The sequence below is a fragment of the Mytilus californianus genome, unplaced genomic scaffold, assembly GCF_021869535.1.
Source record: "Mytilus californianus isolate M0D057914Y unplaced genomic scaffold, xbMytCali1.0.p SCAF_68, whole genome shotgun sequence".
NCBI lineage: Eukaryota > Metazoa > Mollusca > Bivalvia > Mytilida > Mytilidae > Mytilus > Mytilus californianus.
In genome coordinates, this window is record NW_026262721.1 from 232,981 (window position 1) to 245,797 (window position 12,817).

Sequence of the window (12,817 nt, forward strand, 5' to 3'; positions counted from 1 at the left end):
ACCAAGTAAAAGAAATTAATGTATATTTACTCGAAGCATTAACCCAGCAGGCACACAACGTTGAACCAACGTTGAAAATATGTTGAAATTTGGTTGTAGCGTTGATCAACGTAAAACCAACGTTGTATCAACGTCAATCCTATCAACGTTTAAATCACGTTGTTGGATCAACGTTGATTTGTGGTTAAAAATATCAACGTTGAACTGTCAACGTTGAATCAACATTGAATTTAAATTAATGCTTTCAATGTTTTGATAGGTTGAAATTATAACGTTGATAAAAGGTTTATTTAAGGTTGATGACTTTAAGTGTCGACCGAAATTTCATTCCAGATGAGATTGAATCATTTTATATATAAACAACTTTGCAGGAATTATTGGGAATAAATGTTAATAATTTGGAATTCTGTTGCATGTGTATATAAATCTTCAAATTTACACGATAAGAGCGAATGATTTAACTTACGCGGAAGAGATTTTTTTTTCTAATTTGCGCATGCGTATGAGGCCGACATTTCGAATTTATTTGCGCCACTATGATTACCACAACAAGTTAACAGTTGCTCGAAGCAGTGCAAAGTAAGTATAAATTTCATTCATTGTTTGCTTTAATAATAGTTATATGATAATTTAATGTTAACAGTATTGTAGCTGTAATTATTCGCTGTCCCCGCAAGTATGGCAAATCATTATAGCCCCTTTTTTGAAGTTCACCTATGTAATCTCAAACTCGATATTTTATATGTTGATGTAATTAAAAGTCAAAGATTTACAACGCATGGCATTCTTGACCTTGAAATACATTTAAAACAAACAAATTATTTTCTCTGCATCAGAATAGATGTCACTCACAGCATGTATTCCGAGGATTTACGAATCATGTGAAGCAATACGGCGGATAAGAAACACGTGTGACCATAACAAATTAATACACACTCTGACCAATTTCAAAGTGGTTTATTTGATACTGAGTTATGATTAAGTCGAAATAGATGCTTCTTCAATTGACCGTACTGAATTATTACAGCCAAAAAAAATTCAAGGAAATAGACATTATTCCTTTAGTTTTAATATCTAAACATAACCCATATGCATGTATACGTAAAATTTAAAAAAGACGTATCACGTCGGAAAGACTTGAATTTATTGCAGTTTGAAAAAGAATGTAAACAACGGTTCAAAGTTGAACTACTGCTTGAGTATAGCAAATTAACATGCTGAAAATATTAATTGATGAAATATTTAAAAATATAATGAAATATATCAATAAAATAAGTAATCCATGAATAATATTCATTTTGAATTATATGAAAGTAAATAAACTCATCATTGATACCAGGATTGAAATTTTGTATTTGCGCCAGACGCGCGTTTCGTCTACAAAAGAATCATCAGTTACGCTCGAATCATAAAATGTTAAAAAGGTCAAATAAAGTACGAAGTTGAAGAGCATTGAGGACCAAAATTCCTATAAGTTTTGCCAAATACAGCTAAAGCATCTTAAGGTGACCACCCAAAGCTTTATCTGCCGAAACGCGTTGTTTTATGGGTTTTATACTAACAACATAGGCGGGTCCCCCCTTTTGTGGGAAAAATTTGGTTGATTATAAAGGGAATCACTGAAGCATGACTGGAGCGGGCCCCCTCTTAGGGCAGTCGGTGGGCCAACCCTTATGAAAATTTCAGGATCCGCCACTGAACAATATGAGTTGCTGTAAAGATCTCGGTGCTTGTGGAGCATTATTGTATCTCAAGATGAGAAACTGTCAAGATCTCGGTGCTTGTGAGGCCTTATTTTATCTCAAGATGAGTGACTGTCAAGATCTCGGTGCTTGCGTTGCAATATTGTATCTCAAGATGAGTGACTGTCAAGATCTCGGTGCTTGCGTTGCAATATTGTATCTCAAGATGAGTGACTGTCAAGATCTCGGTGCTTGTGGGGCATTATTGTATCTTAAGATGAGTGACAGTCAAGATCTCGGTGCTTGTGGGGCATTATTGTATCTCAAGATGAGTGACTGTCAAGATCTCGGTGCTTGTGAGGCATTATTGTATCTCAAGATGAGTGACTGTCAAGATCTCGGTACTTGCGGTGCAATATTGTATCTCAAGATGAGTGACTGTCAAGATCTCGGTGCTTGCGGTGCAATATTGTATCTCAAGATGAGTGACTGTCAAGATCTCGGTGCTTGTGGTGCATTATTGTTTCTCAAGATGAGTGACTGTCAAGATCTCGGTGCTTGTGGTGTATTGTTGTTTCTTAAAATGAGTGACTGTCAAGATCTTTGTGCTGGTGGTGCATTAATGTTTTTCAAGATGAGTGACTGTCAAGATAAAATAAATTAAAATGCCATTAGCTTATTGTGAGATCTTCAAACTATGATTTAGGATTAAATTCAATTCTAAAGCCCTTGGTCCCAGAGGCGAACCTTTTGAGGGAAAAAATTGGTTGACTGTATAAGAAATCACTGAAGCATGACTAGAGTGTGCCCCCTCTTATGCACTCAGTGGACTCCCTTATAAAAATTTCCGGATCCCCCACTGATTCGAGAATCTTGTTGGATTCTGCAGGACAAATTTCCCTTAATGCTACAATAAAAATAATTGAACTTAAAGATTTTTAACCAAATTGTGAAAGGTTTTGGAAGTCCAAATTTTGTAAGCGTTTCACACATATGAAACTTTATTTTTCTATTTCAAGTTATAGAAGGAATTGTGACAATTTGAAAATACTGCACTTAAAAGTGTCTTTTTTGTAGATGTCTTCACCAATAAACCCATGTCTGAAAAATACATGACGGGTAAAAAGAATAAACATGCCTTTGGTGGTTCAAGCTTTTTTGAAATAATAAGAGGTGAGTATTGAAATATATATCATTGTTTTCCACATTAAAAATTGTGTGGGATTTTGTCACAACTTCTTTTAAATGTGCTCTAGTATCATTGTCTACTAAAATCTATAGGTTTTTTGTATTAAAATTTTTTTTTTTAATATATCTGAACTCAAGTTTTAAAAAAGCACATGCATGGTTGCTCTCAATAAATATTTAAAAAAATAACAATATCATTGCACAGAGATTACTTTTTCACATATTACAGTAGTGTTCTTTATTTGAGCTGAAAAATAATATTAACCTAGTTATGATAAAGATAGTATAATATGTTGTCTTTTTTCTGTTGCAGATGCTATAGCTACAAGTCAAAAATGTGCAACATGGACAACAATATGGAACTAGTGTGCAATATACCTAAAATACGCCCAGAAATATCGGGAATGTGTCCAGCAAAAGGACTGACATTTTAAATAAAATTAAGTATTCAGTTTGTGTTTGTTTGAAATTGTAAGATGCATATGCGAGCAACATGTTATATAATTACTGTTTTATGTCACAAACATATTTTGTGTATGAACAAACATGATCCTGTCTATTATGAAAAAATGAAGGTACAAAAATGTATGCCAACTGACACTACAATAAAGTTTAAGATTATCTATGCCTGGTAAGGTTAATAAGTTGTGCCTGTTCTTCTTGTCAAGTCTTGTATCATAAACACCAGATTCAGAAGTGAGTGGTCTCATTACAAGTATAATAATTACCAAAACAAAGGGAATGACTTATTTTCCACTTAATCATAAAATTTAGCGAAATACAAAAAGGGAAATATTGGAACAGGCAGAAATTTCCTAAATAATGAACTCTGCAACAGACTACATTTATATCAACCACCGACACATGACTACAACCACTTAGTACATATAGTTTTGTGAAAGTTTCATTACACATAAAATGGCACTGATGGATATAATAAGTGGTAATGATTTCAGCTGTTGACAACCCACAATAAAACCAATGTTCAAAATCATATTCTCAACATTGACCACATTTCGAGACTCAACTTGCATTAACTTTAAGCCTAAAACGGTCTACCAGGGCCCAAATCCTACCTATTGTCAACATACACTGACCACAGTTCAACCAACATTCGACAGGTTTTCAGCATACACTGACCTCAGAACAACCAGCATTCGACCTGATTTCAAAATACAGTGACCACAGTTCAACCAACATTCGACAGGTGTTCAGCATACGCTGACCATAGTTCAACCAGCATTCGACCTAATTTCAACATACACTGACCACAGTTCAACCAGCATTCGACCTGATTTCAATATTAACTGACCAAAGTTCAACCAGCATTCGACCTAATTTCAACATACACTAACCACAGTTCAACCATCATTCGACTTGTTTTCAACTTGCATTGACCAAATTTAGACCAAAATTTAACCTATTTTCAACGTTGGAAGCTGACGTTGAATCAACGTTATGTTTTCAACGTCATATCAATTTTCAATCCAACACTACTTTTCAACATTGATTCAACGTTGAAATCTGACGTTTATTCAATGTTGAATCAACGTTGCTGTGCCTGCTGGGTTATATTTATCATATAGGATTGAACTTTAAATACTTACCAGTATCTGGTGAGAACTTTTCGTATCGAAAATATCTTGACCATACATCTGATGACGAATTACCGACTGCATTCGACAATGTTGTGTTCAAACTTGTACAATAGTTGACAGCATAAGCCCAATTCGCTCGATGACCAATATTATCTGCAACAAAAAATGTTAATGGGAATAGCTATGGTAAAGGAATTTTCAGTAAATACAGTTTGCATGAAAAAGAAATGAGTTACTGCGTTGGTCTTGTTATTAAAAAAAACCCCAAGAAAACAGCAAAACAATGAAATTCCAAAACAATCATCATGATCGTCAGAAATATTCAATGACTATTTTTTTGTATACATTGGCATGAAATCCGTCAGTTTTGCTAAAACTATTCTAGAATTACTTCAAGTTTTTGAAATGCATTTTTTTCGCATGTTTGAAATATCTATATTTGTCCTAAAAACAAATTTTCTTACGGACTTGACTTATGTAAAGTCTTGATATTCGGTGTCCTCTTATTGTTTTATACATGCTTAAAATGATTTTACAAAAACGTAACCGACAAAATTAGTTTTGTCTTCTTCTTGAGTCACTTCGTGGATTCAGATATAATAAGATCACCAAGAACTTACTAAACTGGTGTAAACCTCATATTGAGTATGCGAATATTAGGTCTAAAGTATGCACCAATGAGCCTGTCTGAAGCTAGGAATTTAGTGAGTAGTTGACTGAATTTCATTATATTTTTATCAATTCCCTTCAAAAATAAAGTGTTGATTTAAGATCTTTTGTATGTTAATTCACTACTTGTACATACACGAATCAATTACTAGTTGTACAAAGTTTGGACATGGAATCCTGTCAATCGTTTAATAAAACATATGTTAATCTCTAGAAGTATTGATAGGTTTAACTCATTCGCGGCTCATGCCGACTGAAGTCGTGATATCGATTTCAACAGTCATTTATCAATATCCAAATTGTCCTTGTTGAAATGGGTTGACCACTGGAAGTCGAGTCTTACAATTCATGGCCTATATACCTGTGTAAGTTTGCTATTATTAAACTTTGACAAAGAAAATTGACAAAGAAACTGTCCTTCTTGCAGCTAAAAATTGAAAAAAAAACCCTGTGAAAAATAGCTTAAATTAGGGGGGGGGGGGGGGGGGTGGGGCTTGTATTACGTCAATAGTAAAGATCATACATATAAAGTGTTAATGTATATGCCTAAATAGGGACATGATCAAATGATCAAAATAAGGATGTAATAATGGCCAAACAGTTCAGGTCTGTAATAAACTAGAAAACTGTTTAAACAGTAATATGTAATATCGGACATTTTTGCCTATTTTGCCCGCCGTAAAACAGTTAACAAGGATGCGATACTGGTCCAACCGCCACAACGAGAAAATATTGCAGATAATTAGGTGCGAATGAGTTAGACAATAATTTTCGTTCTCATTGAAAGTGATTTCAGTTCGTTAGTGTTAATTCTACATTTAAGAACTTAAAAATTATTCTAACATCAATGAATTCACATCAAAGATTTGCAAATCAAGGTTGAAATGTACAAAAAAAATATTGGGAGATGTGGTATTATTGCAAATGAGGTAAATATCCACCAGAGACCAAAATGACATAGATGTTAAAAACTGTGGGTCACCGTAGGACCTTCAACAATGAGTAAAACTCAAAGTGCATAATAAGCAATAAAAGGCCCCGACATAACAAAACGTTGAATAATTCAAACGAGAAAACCAACGACCTGATTTATGTGCAAAACAAATTTATGTTTAAAACAACAAACGAACAATAAATATGATATACAGTAACAAACGACAACCTCTGAATTACAGGTTCCCGACTTAGGACAGGCAAATAGGTCTTTCAAATGAAATCAGGCTGTGTATAAACTGCAAGAGAGTGTATATACAGATTTCAATTAATGTACTCTGCAAAGTAAAAAGAAAATTAAATTAAAAAAAAAATAAAACACTTAGGTCCGAATCATTTTTCAAATAAAGTTGACACTGAATAAATGCTTATTAACGAATTAAAATTACATATAAAAGTAATGAATTATTACAGGTGTATTACGAATACAAAATGCTGGTACAAGCAAATTGGGAACTCACCATGTGTATTTTCAAGACTCAAGACATGAAAAATGAAGGTTGCAGTAACCGTGAAGAAAACCTGTTCGTGTATTTAACGGGAAACGCAAAATCTTCATATAGAAGTCCAACGTCAGAAGGCTGAAGCCTTGCCTTTGGTTGTCTCAAGTAATTTCTCACTGATTTTGTTACATGGAAAACTTGGTGCTGATGGCAGATAATTGATTGTTTATGTACGATTTAGAACTACACATATTGAATATATACCACAGGCATATAATGTGGAAGATTAACATATTTTCACTAATTTAATGCGTTCTTGCTCTTACCCAAATGATATTTAAATTCAAAACGATTACTCCAAAATAATTGCGAGGGTTTTATAAATGCGATTAATGCAATCGGGTTAGTATCGCAATGACAAAAACTCGCATTCTGATAAGTGACTCATATATCTGAATGCAGCATTTCGTGAAATCCTAATAATTAAACTTGACTTTTGGTTTTTTATGTCAAAATCGTGATAATAACCATCACGATAAATTTTGAACAGTAATAAATTTTGCTTTCCAAACTTTTGGTACATGTAATCTGAAGATTATTCCAGAAACAGAGGTGTTTTGGACGGATATCATATCATACGATTTTTGCTAGAAGCTTTTCACCGATCATTTGTACAAAATAAGGGATAAATTGATCTTGGTGCCTTCGAAAGCTTTACAGTTCGATATTAATCGGTAATCTCATGTTATTGACGAAACATAATTGAACATTACATAAAAAATGTGAAATTTCCTCTTCATACGTTATCGACAGTTGCAAAGCAAAGTAAAATACATTATCTTAAAGGAGTAGGTATGATAAGACCCATTATTTGGCGCCAGAAATTGTATAAATAGTAAAATTACTCAAACTTTTAAAATTTATGTTAGACCTATTGATAAATGATTGATAGATTGATAGATTGATTGTGGGTGTTTAACGCCATTTTCAGTACTATTTAATATTTAATGGCGCTCAGTTTTTATTAGCGGAGGGAGCCGGAATTCCCGAAGAAAACCACAGACCTTCGGCACGAAAACTGACAGTTCTAGTCAATTAAGGTTAGAATCGAACATAACAGCCACGTGCGGGGTACAGACTCGTAATCTCAGTGTTGATGGGCTAGTGATACAGTACTGTAATTGAACTACTTAGATCACTCGGCCACCGAGGCTCAATTGGTAAATGAACAGAGTTATATAATTTGGATACTTTAGTACAGAAAGGTCACGTGTTATGTCACTGTAATATCATAAACATGTTGTAATTGACATATTCGACATAAAATGACAATCTTATGCATAATGTTTTGACAAAATATATCTGCGCAACATCCTGAACCGAAAAGATATCTTACACACATTAACATCTATGTAAAAGATATCTTGTAGCAAAATGTATTATGGGTAAAACTTTTGCTCATGTTTGAATATTAATGACAAGATCTCAAATGAGGCTATTTTGGCTTTTTGCAATAAATTCATGAACTTTGAAGCCGTAATGCAAATTTACAAGAGTAAACAAAAATAAAAAAAGCATAATAAGTGATGGCTGGCATTTTTATTTCTCAAAACCTATGAAGAATGTTATTTTGGTAGATTTATGATGATTTTTTTAATTTCCGAATTCAAGGGTCAGAAAAGTAGCCTTATACTTTCTCCTTAACACAAAATATAGGGTAACATAGTACATACATTACAAGGAAGTAAAATGAAAATGCAACACAACTTTTCCATATTCTATGTTGACAAACACCATTTGAAAATACAAAAGGAAAACATATGAATTACAGGAGGTGTGGGGTTTACGTCCATGAGACAGTAATCCAACGAGAAAATTACCAAAGATAAAAAAAGGCATTTTAAAAAAAAGAGGGCAACCTATAATCTTGAACAGCAAAAGGATTTCTTTTTTATTCTTTTATTCAGAACAGTCGCCTGAGTGTTTAAATTATTTATTTTGTTTAAAAATAATTTTGTTCTACTGTTGGATACGTAGTAAAATACAGATTCTTACCCTTTCCGTCGCATCTAAAGTAATATGAACTAGGATAGCAATTTACATCAAATTCATAGCCATCTTTCTTATAAACACAATGGTACGAAAATGTATATATTGTTGGTCGTACAATCTCCATATCTAAAAATGAAAGCATTTAATTGCAATTTTGCTATTGTATGACAGTCATCTAATATCTTATTAAGACAATTACTGTTGGCTATTGTTTTTATTAATTTAATGATAACAAGCAAACTAGCCTTTTTCCAGTACTTCAAATCTAGGAAAATATGATTTATTTATTAGTTGTAATCGTCTCTGAGCTAGCTTTCAGAAACTACAAGCACTCGTAGATCGGATATTTGTGTCTCTCTGTTAGTTATTTTGTTATGCCTTGTACCGATCTGATTAGCTAAGTCCTTTCTATCTGACTTTAACTGTTTGTTCTTATGCTGGTATTTCAGATCACTATACCGGATTATAGGGGGCGGGGTTGAGCGCTCCAAAACATGTTAAAATCCGCAACGTTAGAAAAGAATTACATCATCAGATAAAATTGGTTTCATTTAAAGTAAATTTTTTTTCTCAATATGAAAAAAATTTTGCTCCGCATCCTTGGCAGTCTTTTTGATTCAAACTGAACTATATTTCGAAGTATAAAATCTCTTCTGTATTCAAAATTAGCTATTTCTAGAAGGCATGCACGAAATCACCGGACATTTGAAGGACTGTCAAAACAGGGGTTTCATTTATTTGGGATTCACATTACATGAAATCGTAAAGGTGAAACAATACATAAAGAAGATTTCATAAAATTGAAGTATGTTATGAATTTGTTCACACAATATTATTGAATTATTGGTTTAATGAGATTACCAAAGTGAAGCCAAAAGTCTTAGGTGCGCGGATACACCGGACTGCACCGTACGTTAAAAATGCAGTGGACTACTGGACTTTATTTCGGAAGAAATTGTTGTTGCGTTTAAATGGTTTGAAATAATTTTGTGTACCTGACGACCAATTACATTTTTATTAATAATTGATATATGTCATGTCATTTTAATTCCTTTTTAACAAGGAAACTTATGTTAATATAAACATCAAACTACCTGTCTGATACTTGAATAACGGAATTCCAAATCCGGATGAGCAGAAAACTGAGTCGTTTTGACAGGTAGTAACACAGCCAGGGTGATCGGTAACTGGATACTTTTCAATACTGATAATACATAGACATAGGTTCATCTGTAAAAAAATATGTGTCAAAGTGAAAATGTACGAAGTCACTTGAGCGGGATGGTTCATGTATTGACACTAAATTGCATTTTAACTTTAATCTACAGCTAGAATGCTAGATTTGCCATATATTGTCATTGCATCCCAATTTACATGGCCGTGTGAAAGTTGCTTAACGATCAGTGGCAAAATTGCATGCATATTCAGAATAATTGGTATGTCGACCATGATATGTCTTTTCTTGTTCAGAGTGTGTTGACAGGTTGCTCTCTAATTGACGTATATACATTTTGTTAACCACATCTCATTATATGCATACATGTATTACACCAGATAAATAGAAACATTCAGTTTGGAGCATCCTGACGAAAAAGTAAATGTTCAACTTGCAAATATTGTGCATTGATTTAATTTGTGTGTCTTGTGATTTTGTATTACTTCCTTAGGGTTTGTGTTATTTCTGATTGACTGTAAGTCCCCAAATGTAAAACTAGCCCAATATTAAGGTAATTTGCACGGACTTGATATTTCCTTGATATCTAATAAGATAACTTTTCAGTTGACGAAAATATAAAACATTTGTTGAACTCTAAAAATATAATAGTGCACAAGTTTTCCTTATAACCATATCTTGTTGCAAGTTGACGCAATTAGATACAAACAAGTGATTGCATGTATACGTGTGATCGGTATTTTGTAAGTAGGTACTCTGAATAATTTATAAGGGAAAACTGTATGTTGACCCCTAGATATCCTTTTTAGTTATTTGGGCTGCTGGCTACTCTCATTTATGTATACCAAGCATTTCATTTTATTTATATAGAATTGTGATAAATAATGAATATAATAATTATTAGGCAAAACGATAAGGCCAAGTGATCTCCAATTTTGTATGATTCTGCAAGTCTAGAGGATTTGAATATAAATAGTCTCAACTATATGCCTTTACATTTTTCAACAGGTTTTTTTATATACCTATAGAATTGTTTTTATATAGTGTTTCCTTTGGCATAAGATATCCTTTTTATTTAATTTTGATCCGGTGATTATTTCGGGTTTTTATGAAAATTTGCCACAAAGGACATTTGTAATCAATTTAACCATCTGAAAACTTAAGTATTCAAATATCTCGTGCATTGGTTAAAGTAACTTCAAGACAAGAACCATGCATTTTGTATGATGATTTTACTACAATTTCAAAAAATGATTATTTTAAATAATCTACGTAAATAATTATCAACGACAGAGAAAAAAGAATAAATTCCTAAAACAAAAACATACGAGAAATTACTCAACAGGAAACATTGCTGTTTAGGGTAAAAGTAAACAAATCAACAAATAGTGAAAAAAGTCCAACCAAATAAAAGTTCCTTTAAATTTGCAAGGACTTACTTGTAGAAATAATTCGTTATATATTTACAACTAAGGAAAGTTAACACTAGATGATATCAATTGTTCTTACATAGTAGACAAAATAATTCAAGTTTGTGCAATGAAATGCACATTGGAAAACATCATCTCTAACTACAATAAAGCTGAGATTGCTATTTGCGAAGTAATCCGACAACGGTTGCTTGTCTCTTTTTGGTATATTAATGTCAATACACCCTGCAAAATATGTAAAGTTTATGATCAATCTAGACAACTTTAGGATATTGATTTTTGATGACATTACAAGTTATTTTTGTGTTTTGCTAATTTTCTGATACGCTAATGTTTTGACTGTACTTGTTATTTTGTTATCAATTATACCAGTAGTCTAGAATTAAGTTCTTTGTCTTCTATTGTTATTCCACCGATCTAATTGAAAAAGGAGAAAGGGTGAGATTAAAATAATAAGAACTAACTTAACCCTTTCACATGTTTATGTCTTACTGAATTTTGTGTGATTTTCGCTGTTAAATTTATAAATATTGTCTAGATAAGTTTTATATTTGTCATGTTGGTGCCTTTTATAGCTTGCTATTCGGTACGGGTTTTTGCGATTATTCAAGGCCGTACGGTGAACGGCATTTTGTCTTTTGTGGAGAACTGTTTCATTGGCACATCTTATTTTTGTAATAACACGATTTTCACAGTTTACGTCACAAATTATTCCGTAGTTGACCAAATCAAAACTATATCTCAGGTTAAGAGATGTTCCTAGGCGGCCTGTTTGGTATCATTATAACTTTAAGCGTTATCGATTCGTCTTTGTTTTCATTTGGAGGGCTTTAAATGAGTCTTTCTGACTTAATCAAAAAGTCATGTAGTATTTATTGATAATTATTTATTTATGTAGGGAATGAACAAAAAGATATTTTACTCGTTCTTCAAGCACTTTTACTTCTTTTTAAACTGATAATAACTGTATATTAAATACAATACAACATAATACAATAAAGAACCTTGGTCGACTTTAATTCTTTAAGTTTGAATATAAAGATTCATTTATTCGTAACTTGTAAAACATTTTTTATATTTAACCTTGAAAGAAGGCCCAGCCTGAAGACACCTCATGCGTTGCAGTCCAAGCGTAAAATCCATTTTCGTCTCTAGCGTCGTTGGATGACCGTAGCCTGTAGAGCTCTGGAACTATACAGCTTTTTATAGCCTTTTCCCAACTAACTGAAAGATTCGAAAAATATTTTTATTGAATTCTGTATATGCAATCGTACATTCTTATTCAGCATTCGACACAAAATAAAGATATGGGTAATAATATGAAGCAATCATGTACTAATACATAATTATAGAATAGAAAACGGAGGTTTTAAACATACATTATACAAAACAAAAGAGACATAGCTGAAGCTCTCCTACGGGTGCGGAATTTCTTGCTGCGTTGAAAACCCATTGGTGGCCTTTGGCTGTTTTCTGCTCTTCGGTCGGGTAGTTGACTCTATGACACATTCCCCGTTTCCTTTCTCAATTTTATACTATATAATGGAGTGTTTCTAATTTTTTTAACGCGCGTTTTTGATGTTGTATG

The 12,817-nt window shown here is 32.8% G+C and overlaps 2 long non-coding RNA genes across 2 annotated transcripts; one reads left to right on the forward strand and one right to left on the reverse strand.

Annotated features, from left to right (window-relative positions):
• Positions 1-514: 514 nt before the first annotated feature.
• Positions 515-3,676, forward strand: LOC127707384 (uncharacterized). The gene is made up of 3 exons (XR_007984836.1): positions 515-579; positions 2,760-2,855; positions 3,184-3,676. It is a non-coding gene; the product is annotated as an uncharacterized LOC127707384 (long non-coding RNA).
• An 814-nt stretch (positions 3,677-4,490) lies between these two features.
• On the reverse strand, positions 4,491-11,399 carry LOC127707387 (uncharacterized). The gene is made up of 4 exons (XR_007984839.1): positions 11,309-11,399; positions 9,720-9,855; positions 8,629-8,751; positions 4,491-4,621 (listed from the first exon to the last, which is right to left on the reverse strand). It is a non-coding gene; the product is annotated as an uncharacterized LOC127707387 (long non-coding RNA).
• Between the last annotated feature and the right edge of the window lie 1,418 nt (positions 11,400-12,817).